General features: G+C 36.2%; 1 pseudogene; it reads right to left on the bottom strand.

Moving 5' to 3' along the window:
• Positions 1–2,205: 2,205 nt before the first annotated feature.
• Positions 2,206–10,474, bottom strand: LOC101420108 (olfactory receptor 2T2-like; annotated as a pseudogene).
• Positions 10,475–10,783: the final 309 nt, after the last annotated feature.

Below are 10,783 nucleotides of genomic sequence, written 5' to 3'. Positions count from 1 at the left end.
CATTTTCCCCACATTCCAGTAAGCTTGAATGAACATATTTAGTTTGCATTCTCCCTGAATATCCAAAGTCTATAGAGCCTATATCACTTAACTGGCTTTCTGGGACTGGAGTGGTTGGCATGATTACAAAAGTTGGGGCTGCTGTTCGTATTGATTGACACACACAGGTTATTCATGAAGAGACACACAGTCCCCACACATAGCCCATATCAAAAATAATGTCACATTGTATATATTTTGTAACTGAACACCAATCCATTTTGCCAGTTGAAGAAATTGAGTCACCCAGGACTTTTATTCTATCTCTTACCTTTGCTGTTGTTGCTCTTTGCTTGTTTCATTTAAGAGGAAAGATTCAGCTATTGAAACCTTTTGAGATAAGACAATCTTGTAATTAGCATATTGAAGGGAATATTTTTAACACATGTCAACAGTGATTGAGGAAACATTTTCTTCTCTTTGATTGCAATAGAATAAATCTATTCATTCATAGAGTAAATATTCTATGAACAATATTCCATAAAAGTTGCTCAATTTGTCCACCATTTACTCTATTCTAAACCTTTTAATGATAAGGAAAATATACACCAGATGAATCAAAACTTCTTTTTTATTTATAATATCTGAAGCCCTTACAAACAACAGGTAGATAAAGTTAACTAAATGGATTGTGTAAAGCTCAGTGTGGTCTCTGCTTAGTTAATATTTTAGGCCTTTGTGTATAGATTCACAATTACTCTTAAAACACCACACTTAGTTAAAAAGGGAAATGTTTGTCTACAAGCATGTAAAATGGAGAAGCTGAGATGATGAAAACTGAGCAACTTAAGGGTACAAAATTAATCGAATTTTCTTGATCTATTCCTCCTATGTTTACCTATTATGATTTTATTAAAGCATACCTGAAAACTTTGTAGGGTTGTAGCAACTTTATGATCTCAATAGAAGAAATCAATTTTCAATCAATCATAAAATGTATATTGACTGCAAAGCATGGGTTAAATTATATTTGTGATAAAGGCCACTTTATACTATATTTTAATTTCAGGGGTAAGAGAATATACTTTATACTGTATTTTAAATTCAGCGGTAAGATAAATATGACTAAAAATGAGACCCAAAAATACAATAAAATCATATTTACAAAAGCTTCCTAAATAAATAATACTGTTACACTATTATCATCAGAAAATATCTTACTTGTGTTGCATTTTTAAAATTAGATCATCAATGACTTGGCAAATGCTCCTAGCGACTTTCCCCAAAAAAGTTGATTAACAAAAGATGCATAAATGAAACCTGAACCCATGTAATATGGTTTGGGCAATGGATGTTTGTGATGGTAGCACAGTCTTGTTAATGTAATTAATGTCATTGAATTACACATTTCTGGTTAAAAGAGAAAATTCTGAGTTGTATTTATGTTATTATAATAAAACCTTAAAAAATCCATTTTGCATTCATAAGGAATGGCTGACATGACAGGGATTATTTAGGAACAATGCTACCAAATTGATGAAGCTTTCAGGAAAATCTCAGTCAATTCAGACAGGTACATCCACTAATGTTGAGATACTGACTGCCTTCAGCTGTAGTTCTTAAATGATGCTGGTGACAGAATGATATTTTCTAACTATATCTCAGGATTATGAAAATGACAATGAACATTTTTCCAACACAAAAATATATTTTCCTAAAATCTATATATGTCATGTTTTGAAGTCAGAAGTATCACAGGAAAACATGTTCTTATGCTTAATCCATCCCTGTGGGTACAAGCCCATTTTAAGTAGGACTTTTGATGAGGTTACCTTAGTTAAGAATTCCTATTACTTGGCTCCTTTATAAGAAGAATGAAATTCAGGAAGAGAGAGAAAGCCACAGAGGGAGAAGCCAGGTGCTGAACATCAAAGGGACACTGAAGAGAAAGGAGAGACCAGGAGACTCTGAAATTTGCCACGGAATATGACAAGTTAAGGACCGAAGATCACTGGCGAGTAGTCACTGAATGCCAGTCTTTGGGGATTAAATATCGTCCTGATGGTGTCTTGATTTGGATATTCTTTTCTCCTAAAACCATGAGAAAATAAATTTCCAGTATTTAAGCCAACCCATGTCATGGTATTTGCTTGAGCAACCAAAGAAATGAAAACAAGGTGTCCCTGAGACAGCAACTAAGTTGTTTGTACCCAGGGCCTAGAATTCCTAGTATTTCCTAGTCACATTCCCTTTTCTGATTTTCTGAGAGGAAGAACATTTCCCCAGAACCTTCCTTAAAGCTGCCATCACATCTTTATTCCTCAAGCTGTAGATGAGCGGGTTGAGCATGGGAGTGAGGATGGTGTGGAAGGCAGACACTACCTTGTCTTTCTCTGGTGTTTGATATGAATGGAGAAAACTATTTATGTAGAAGGCTGCCCCACAGAAAATGCTCACGACCATAATATGGAAGGAACAAATAGTAAAGGCTTTGAGCTGGCCCTCAGCAGGGCTCATACAATGAACAGTGATGAGGGTCCATGGATAGGAGACAGAGATGACAGATAACCGGGATGAGCAACATCAGCACACAGCAGGCGTACACCAGGGTCTCATATAGGGAGGTGTCAATACATGACAGCTTCAGTATGGCTGGGCTCTCACAGAAAAAGTGATTGATTTCTCAGGACCCACAGTAAGGGAAACTCATAGTGAGAGGGGTCAACGTAAATTCATCCACGGAGCCAGCAACCCAGGAACCTACCACCATAAACAAGCAAATCATGCGGTTCATGAGGACAGGATATTGGAGGGGGTTGCAGACAGCTACAAACCGGTCATAGGCCATGAGGTCCAGCAAGAAACACTCCCCTCGAATCAGGGTTAGGTAGAAGAATATCTAAACAGCACAGCCTAGGAAGGAGATGGTCTTTTCCTTGGACAGAAGGTCTTGCAGCATCTTGGGGACGGTGATGCAGCTAAACACTGTATCCATGATGGAAAGTTGGCTGAGTAAGAAGTACATGGGTGTGTGGAGATGTGAGTCCATGAGTATGTGCAGGATCATGACCACATTGGCTGTTACAGCCACCACAAAGATGGAGAAAACCACTGCAAAGATAAGCCCAGGAAATACAGGATGGGTGATGAGTCCCAAGAGGATGAAGTCAGTGGAGTTCTTAATAATGGCTTCCATGTCTATTTCACATAACAGCTCCTAGGATTTTAAAGGCAGAAACTTGTTTAGTTAGCAATCCAGTGTTTAGAGATAGCCCATCATAATAAATAGCATGTCACAGCAGTGTGGAATAAAAAAAAGAACAGGAACTTTGGAGTCATAGACTTTTGAATCTTATTTCCAATATGAATTGTTTAATATTAGAGAGACTAATCTCAAAACATATCATCTGTGAAAAGTTCATAAAATGTCTATATTGCTACAGGCTGGAAGTACAACGTAAATATAAAATTCACGAAGCACCAGATTCAGAGTCTGTTTTATTTTTATTGTGAATATCATTCTACATGAATTTTCTAAACTTATTGCATAGGTTGAAAATTTTCTGATATTGGTAGTTGTGCCACATCCCTCGTATTTTCTTGCAATCTGTATCCAAATGGAAATTAAATTTAAATTGCTCTTCATCATTAAAAGAACTACATAGTTAGGATCATTCAAAGTCATCACATTGTGTTTAAGTAAATTGATAGAAAAATAAATGTGGAGTCAATAAATGTAGGTAATTTTAACTTTGTTTGCCTGTTCTTTTTGTAAGTGTTGTGACTGATTAGAACATCAAGATTTTTAAGGTGGGACTGCACATTTCCTTTCAAGACCACAGGCTACTGAGATTTAATGATAACTGTTGTTATTCAAAGGAAGCTTATGATTTAAAGCTGGATCACATTTTTAAACTGATTATCTGTCCTAAAAGAATAATTTGGGGGTCATAAATCTTGAGTGATAGACTCAAGAAACTTTGCTCAATAAGTAGGACTTAGAATTCATCATTGGGGAATTTTTCTAGTTAATACTTTGGAGCCCACCAAAATTGTATGATTTAGTGCTGCATTATATAACTCAATAATGGCTTTAACTTCTTAAAGTATTGTTCCATCAAAGGATTAGGACAATTTCTCCCATGGGGTGGCATCCTGAACATATAATATATGATCTAGGAGTCCATTCTAGGTAAAATTATCTTTCCTTACATTTCTTTTCCCACCACACTCTTATTTTTCGTTTTTATAAGTAAGGTTGACTCTAGATGAAAGGAAATTCTTGACTTTAGGGGAAAAAAGACACAGTAGTATTAGAAAATCCTGGGAAAAAATGAAATGTACTTTCATTAATTTTATCCTTGAGGAATATAAATGCCCATCTCTTTGATACATTTAGGAGTGCTGAGGGATAAATTGTCAATTATTATTACTTTTTTATAATTCCTTAAGATAGTGTGGCTCTCACAATTTCAATAAGAGGGATAGTAAAGAAGCCTACTTCTGTATAATATATTAGCCACAAAAAAGGTAACTATTTCTGCCTCCTTTGGTTCTAATGTAGCCTGTGCATAAATTCAAACTTATTCTTTTTTTTTTAAATTATTTATTTATTTTTAAAAATTACATTCAAAACATATGAGGTCCCAATCAACCCCACCGCCCCCACCCCCCACTCCCCCCACAGCAACACTCTCTCCCATCATCGTGACACATCCATTGCACCCGGTAAGAACATCTCTGAGCATCACTGCACCCCATAGTCAATGGTCCACATCATAGCCCACACTCTCCCACGTTCCATCCAGTGGGCCCTGGGGGGATCTACAATGTCCCGTAATTGTCTGTGAAGCACCACCCAGGACAACTCCAGTTCCCGAAAACGCCTCCACATCTTATCTCTTCCTCCCATTCCCCAAACCCAGCAGCCACCATGGCTACCCTTCCCACACTCATTCCACATTTTCTCTGTGGACATTGGATTGGTTGTGTCCATTGCACATCTATGTCAAGTGGGGGCTTAGATTCCACATGGATACTGGATGCACTCCTCCAGCTTTCAGTTGTAGACTCTAGGCTCCATGGTGTGGTGGTTGACCTTCTTCAACTCCATGTTAGCTGAGTGGGGTAAGTCCAATAAATCAAAGTGTAGGAGCTGAAGTCCGTTGAGGCTCTGGGCCTGGGTGTCATATTATCAGTCCAGAGATTCAAATCCCTTAAATATATCTTAAACCCCAGCACCAACTACAATTCCAATAAAGTAACATGCAAGTCTTGTGAGAAGAGATCCCCTCTGAGTCCAATTCCATCATGCAGAAACACCAGCTCCAAAGAAGGGCCATCTGCCATTACAGTGAACCCCATCTGTCATGACCATAGAACCCGTGGGTCTCTTTATCCCTCAAAAGAACCAATACCTGGGGTTGTATCTACTTTATATGTCTCTTAGACTCTGCTCAGTTGTGCATAAGGGCATTCCTTCTGACAACCTCCAGACTCTTTTTTAGAGACTCATAGCCTTATAATCTCATTTCTCCTTTCCTTTTTCCCCTTCCATTAGGTCAAACAGCATTTTGAAGTCATGTTATTATATGTAGACAGGGATATTCTGCTGATCCGTATTGAACCTTTAATTCAAGGTCCTTTTCTAGTTGCATCTTCAGCTGGTATGTGGTAGTGATCCCTCGGTGCCAGGGATTCTCATCCCCGGGTGTCATGTCCCATGCTGGGGGGAATGCACTGCATCTACATGCTGAGTTTGGCTGTGAGAGTGGCCACATTTGAGTAACATGAAGGCTGTCAGGAGGAAACTCCCAGGCACAGTGCTACTCTAGGCCTTGTTCTTATTGCAGGTATATAGACTCAAAAGCATAGTCATTAGTATCAGGAGCCCACTGTTGGGCCCTCCTTCCTTCCTGGTTCTTGCCGTTGCACCTGGGGGACTGCCGCTGCTCCCCCAGGGTCCACGACAATGACCCCCCGGCCAGGGACCTAGTACCCCATCAGCTGTTGTTTTTAATTGTTTCCACTATGAGTATATCTAGACATTACTATATACCCTGGGCATATGCCCTGTATAACTCCCTGTCAACCATATATATTCTGTCAATAACATCTTATATCAGTATTCCTCCACTGCCATTGTTGAACCACTCTGTGATCAAACTTATTCTATATCCAAGTATTCCTAGTTCCCAGAAAGCCAATTAAGTGTTATAGACTCTATAGGCTTTGGGTGTTCAGGAAGGATGCAGACTAAATGTGCTAATTCAAGCTTATTTGGAATGTGGGGGATATGTATTAATTCAAGCTTATGTGGAGGATATGTGTTAATTCAAGCTTACCTGGAATTTGGGGGATATATGTTAATTCAACACCTATCTGGTACTCAGATAAAAAACTTAAAACACTAAGAAAGTAACAAAGAAAATCCTTTTGCATAAAAGTACCATTTGTCTCCCCACTCTTATATTCTCTGTATAAAAGGAATCCAAAAATCCTATTTGGGACTCAGTTTTTATTAGGACAGAAGACCACTGAGCCCAGCTGACTGTTAATAAATCTCTCCTTTCAGATTCTCACATTCTGGCCTTCAGTACCACATTCACCTGACTTCTCTATGCCATGGTCTCTGAATCCTCCAGAAAGAATTCCTCTTTATGATGAAACCATAATTATAGATAATAAAAGGACTTCTTTATTCCTTCTGAGTGTCCATCACAAATGAATATGAATAATGGAATCTGCCCAAAGTTAAAAAAAAGAAACAAAATACAAAATACAACAACCCCAAAAAGCACCAGATTTCTTTTGGTCTATGCCAAAATATAAATGTGTTATATCTTGTCAGTTAAGGGAAAAAAATGTCTAGATATTTAATAAATCATACCTAAATATTAAAGAATAACATTTGACAAAAGTGATGAAAGTCAGCAACTTTTGATTTCTTTAATACATACAAACTTTTATCCTAACAGTGACAGCTTGGAATCATAGTCTAAGAGACTGACTTTAAAATATTATAACTAAAACTATATTTAAAAGGCCTTCTGCAATAATTACTTGGAAAGTAAAATATTTCTGCTGGAAAGCAGTACTTTATTTTGAACAAAATCATTTAAATTTTTTTCACTTAGATACATACACAGAATTTATTTATAAACTGATAGTGTCAAACCAGCTCCTAATCATTTCTTAAAAAGTACATTTTAAAGAAGAGAAGTGGACAATAAAGGGAAAAATCATTCAAGCTAAGAATCACTTTTAGAAAATATACTATTTTGTCTCAAAATGGGCCATAGAATTTTGATTCAAAAAACCAAAAAGATTGGAACCCACAGAGCATTCAAATGAGGAGGTGATGGCTCATTACCTCAAGTCTTTTTGTTTGAGGGATGAAAATTTTTCCAATTCATAGATCCTATTTTAGGGTAGACTCTAAAATGATGGAAAATAAAGACTGAAAACTTATAATTTAACTATTTATTTATTTTTAACTCAGAGATGTGGACAGTAAAAGAAATACAAATTGGCTCCAGGCCATAATGTGTGTGTTCATGTATGCTCATGTGTGTGTGTGAACCGAACAGACCATGTTAGCAGAGGTGCATCATATGAAAGTGATGTAGAACATAGAGGCATATTTTACTTTTCTCAATGAATCAAATAAATACAACCAAACATGAGTAAAAAGAGTCCTTCTAGTGGGGTCAGGTTACATTTTACCGGAAGAAAATGATCTGCCGAAGGTCAGGATCTTTCTGCCCAATGCTTTGTAACACTAGTTTCCAAGAATTCACCAGGACTGAACTATGAGAAGAAAGCTGCCAGCATACTTGATGTACCCTGCAGCAATAATGCTGTTAACCAGAAATGATTTCTCCATCTGATACTTCCTTCAAAGGCTTACAGTGTCATCAAAAGGCAAAATTTCCCTTTCAGTTCTTAGAAATAAATTCCTCCCTATGTAAACACAAGTATGTTCAAGGCAATGTTCAAGTGTTAAGATTAGCACCTCCCCCTATCATTAAGGAGTATACAAAGGGATTGAAAAATACAAAGTATACCTAAAATAATGGTCAATAAAGATTATTCTAAGTCTAAAATGGAGATTTTTTGGGAGTCAAAATTTATTACCCTGGAGAGATTACTTAAAGTCTTTTAGCAGAGAGAACATGTAAAGTAGCAACACACTCAACTACTCTTTGTGGAATCATCTAATTAGATCCTGAGATGACATGCACAAAGGAGCTAAAGCAGTCTTTTTCAAAGGCCCTACAGAAGCTGTTTACCTTTCACAGGCTGAATTATTTCTCTGGACCACTGTTCTCTGAAAGTATAAAAAGGGGACTGTCCCATTAATCAAAAATCCATTTAGCTCAAAGATTAACAGATTATTTGTTGCTGCATGAGGAAAATGTGGTCAATGGATGTATATTGGGGCATATCTACTTTTGAAAAGTTTCTGATGAGAAGACAACTATGTATGTGGAAGGCATCAAAGAGGTAGGAGGAGAAAGAAGAGGCTGCAATGTCCCCAAAACCAGACAGAGCAAATAAACTTACCTTGTACCAGGCAGATTTTAAATATTTTCCAAGTCTTGAACCAGAATAAACACTCATTTCCAAGAAGATATTGTGCTTTCGACCAAGTATCAGAGTATGTACCTCAAAGATAACATATTATGAAATACACCGAAAGCATGTCATATTTAAACATCTGTCAACAATTGTGTGAGAATATTGCCAAGATAGAACATTTATCTTGGAAAAAAAAAAAGATCCAAGGAGGAGCACAAAGAGCACATACCGTAAAAATAAACAAGTAAATAGATAGATAAAATAAAGTACACTTAATTGTTAACTGCTTGGGACATTTCAGTGATACAATAAGAAACTAGAGAAGACCAGGGTCAGTTTGGTTAGAATGAAGTATGTGAGCAAAGAGACTTAAATTGGTCTGACTTTAAAATTTGTAATAAAAAAGAATAGGGCAGAATCATGAATGGTTTTAACCAATATCAGGAAAACCTCTTAGGTAGAAGTAGCAAAGCACATAGGTGATGGCAGTGAGAAAGGGTCTGGTCCAACTGAAGCTGAAAGGTGCCTTGGAGAGATGATGTGTGCAATGTAGGGTAAACTGGATCATACTGCGTCTCAAAAATAAAGACAAAGATTTTTACTCAAAATATCTGGAAACAAGATGTTATACTGAAATGCTTGAGTAGGAAAAGTGACAGGTTGAAATCATTATTGAAGAAAGATATAGCTAAAAATAGCTAGCAGTTTTAATCAGGGTAGTCTCTAAAACAAAGTGATTAATATTAATTGTTATTTATATTTTATATTGAAGTTACAATGGACTGTAACCACAGAAGTGCCTTTCTTTCCCTTCTTTGTTTATATTCACTAAACCTGAAATCTTTTGTCTACTATGATGAAACAGGAAAATATTTGGACATTGTTTCTCCTTTCCACCATGGCAAATTGAAATTCAACTTATCTCTGTTACTGCACACTTTCTCAAATCTTCATTGTCATATATTTCCTTAGTCATCCTTTAACCTGTTCTATCCATCAATGAGATTCCTTATTTCATTAGTGAAATGGGAATGCATCTACTACTTCCTCTCACCAATCTCCTGCCAATTTTGGATTATTCAAAGTAGAAAATTAACATAAACCAACAAAGATAGAAGAGACATCCCTTACTTTACAAAATAAAAATAGTATTACAATGAAATGAAGATATATTGAAAACTAACTTCATTATGAAGTAGTAATTTTGGAAACACATGGATTCAAATTCTGGTAATTATTTCATCTAAAAAATATCAACAAGGATATCCATATTGATAAAAAAAAAATAAGCACAGGTGTGCTCTTACAGTATTAGGAAAAAGTTCTAAATTCCAAGCTCCCAGCTGCCAGAAGGATACCTTCTCTTTTGACCAACAGGCATATCTTTTTGAGCAGTTTTGTCTGACACTTCGTTTTGTGACAAATATTAATCAAATAATTTAGTCCACACACTAACGTAACAGAAAAGTAAATGGAGATTAAAGAAAAGGAGCAACTACACAAGATCTGCAGTAGTAGAGTGGTTGTTCAGAAGACAAGACCTGCTACTCTAAACAGTATATTCATTATGTCACCACATAATCTATATATGTGACATATAAATAAACCAATTTTCTTTCAATCATTCACATCAAAAGTCTTCCATGCACGCATGCTAGGAATAGTTTAAGGGGGTTTATTTAACAATATTATCTGTCTTTATTACAAAAAAGTTTAGTTTTTGACACTTTGATAGCACATGTGAATGACTTATGGTATAAGGAAAGGGGAAAGAAAGTACTTAAGACTCAAAAGTATAAAAGAAAATATTTACTAATTTTCATATGCTTCAAAGCATGCAAAAAAACTTTACCTAAACATGGACACAAAGAAAGATGACAAAACTTACCTTAAAAATATTCAGAGGAAAATCCATGTCTTAGAAATTCCTACTCTTAATCCCTACCCATTAATGCACTAAAATTCCTCAAAATATATACTGTGTATTTTTCCAAACAATAGCAGTTACATTTCCTTGTTTTGTTCAATGAATCCATTCATACCATTCTAAAATATTACAACATATGCCTTAGCTTTCTATGTTGCAACCTAAATTATCCCTTTTCCAATAGTCGGTTTGCCAGGAAGTGACTGTATTTTTTTATCCATTCTAACCTCGGAGAGACCATAGCCTTGATAGTTTGTAGATAAGGTCATAATATGTTGAACGTTAAATAGAGTGGTG

Source organism: Dasypus novemcinctus, chromosome 16 (genome assembly GCF_030445035.2).
Source record: "Dasypus novemcinctus isolate mDasNov1 chromosome 16, mDasNov1.1.hap2, whole genome shotgun sequence".
NCBI classification, from domain to species: domain Eukaryota; kingdom Metazoa; phylum Chordata; class Mammalia; order Cingulata; family Dasypodidae; genus Dasypus; species Dasypus novemcinctus.
Note: the sequence above shows the minus strand (reverse complement) of the source record. Positions and strands in the feature narration are given on the sequence as shown.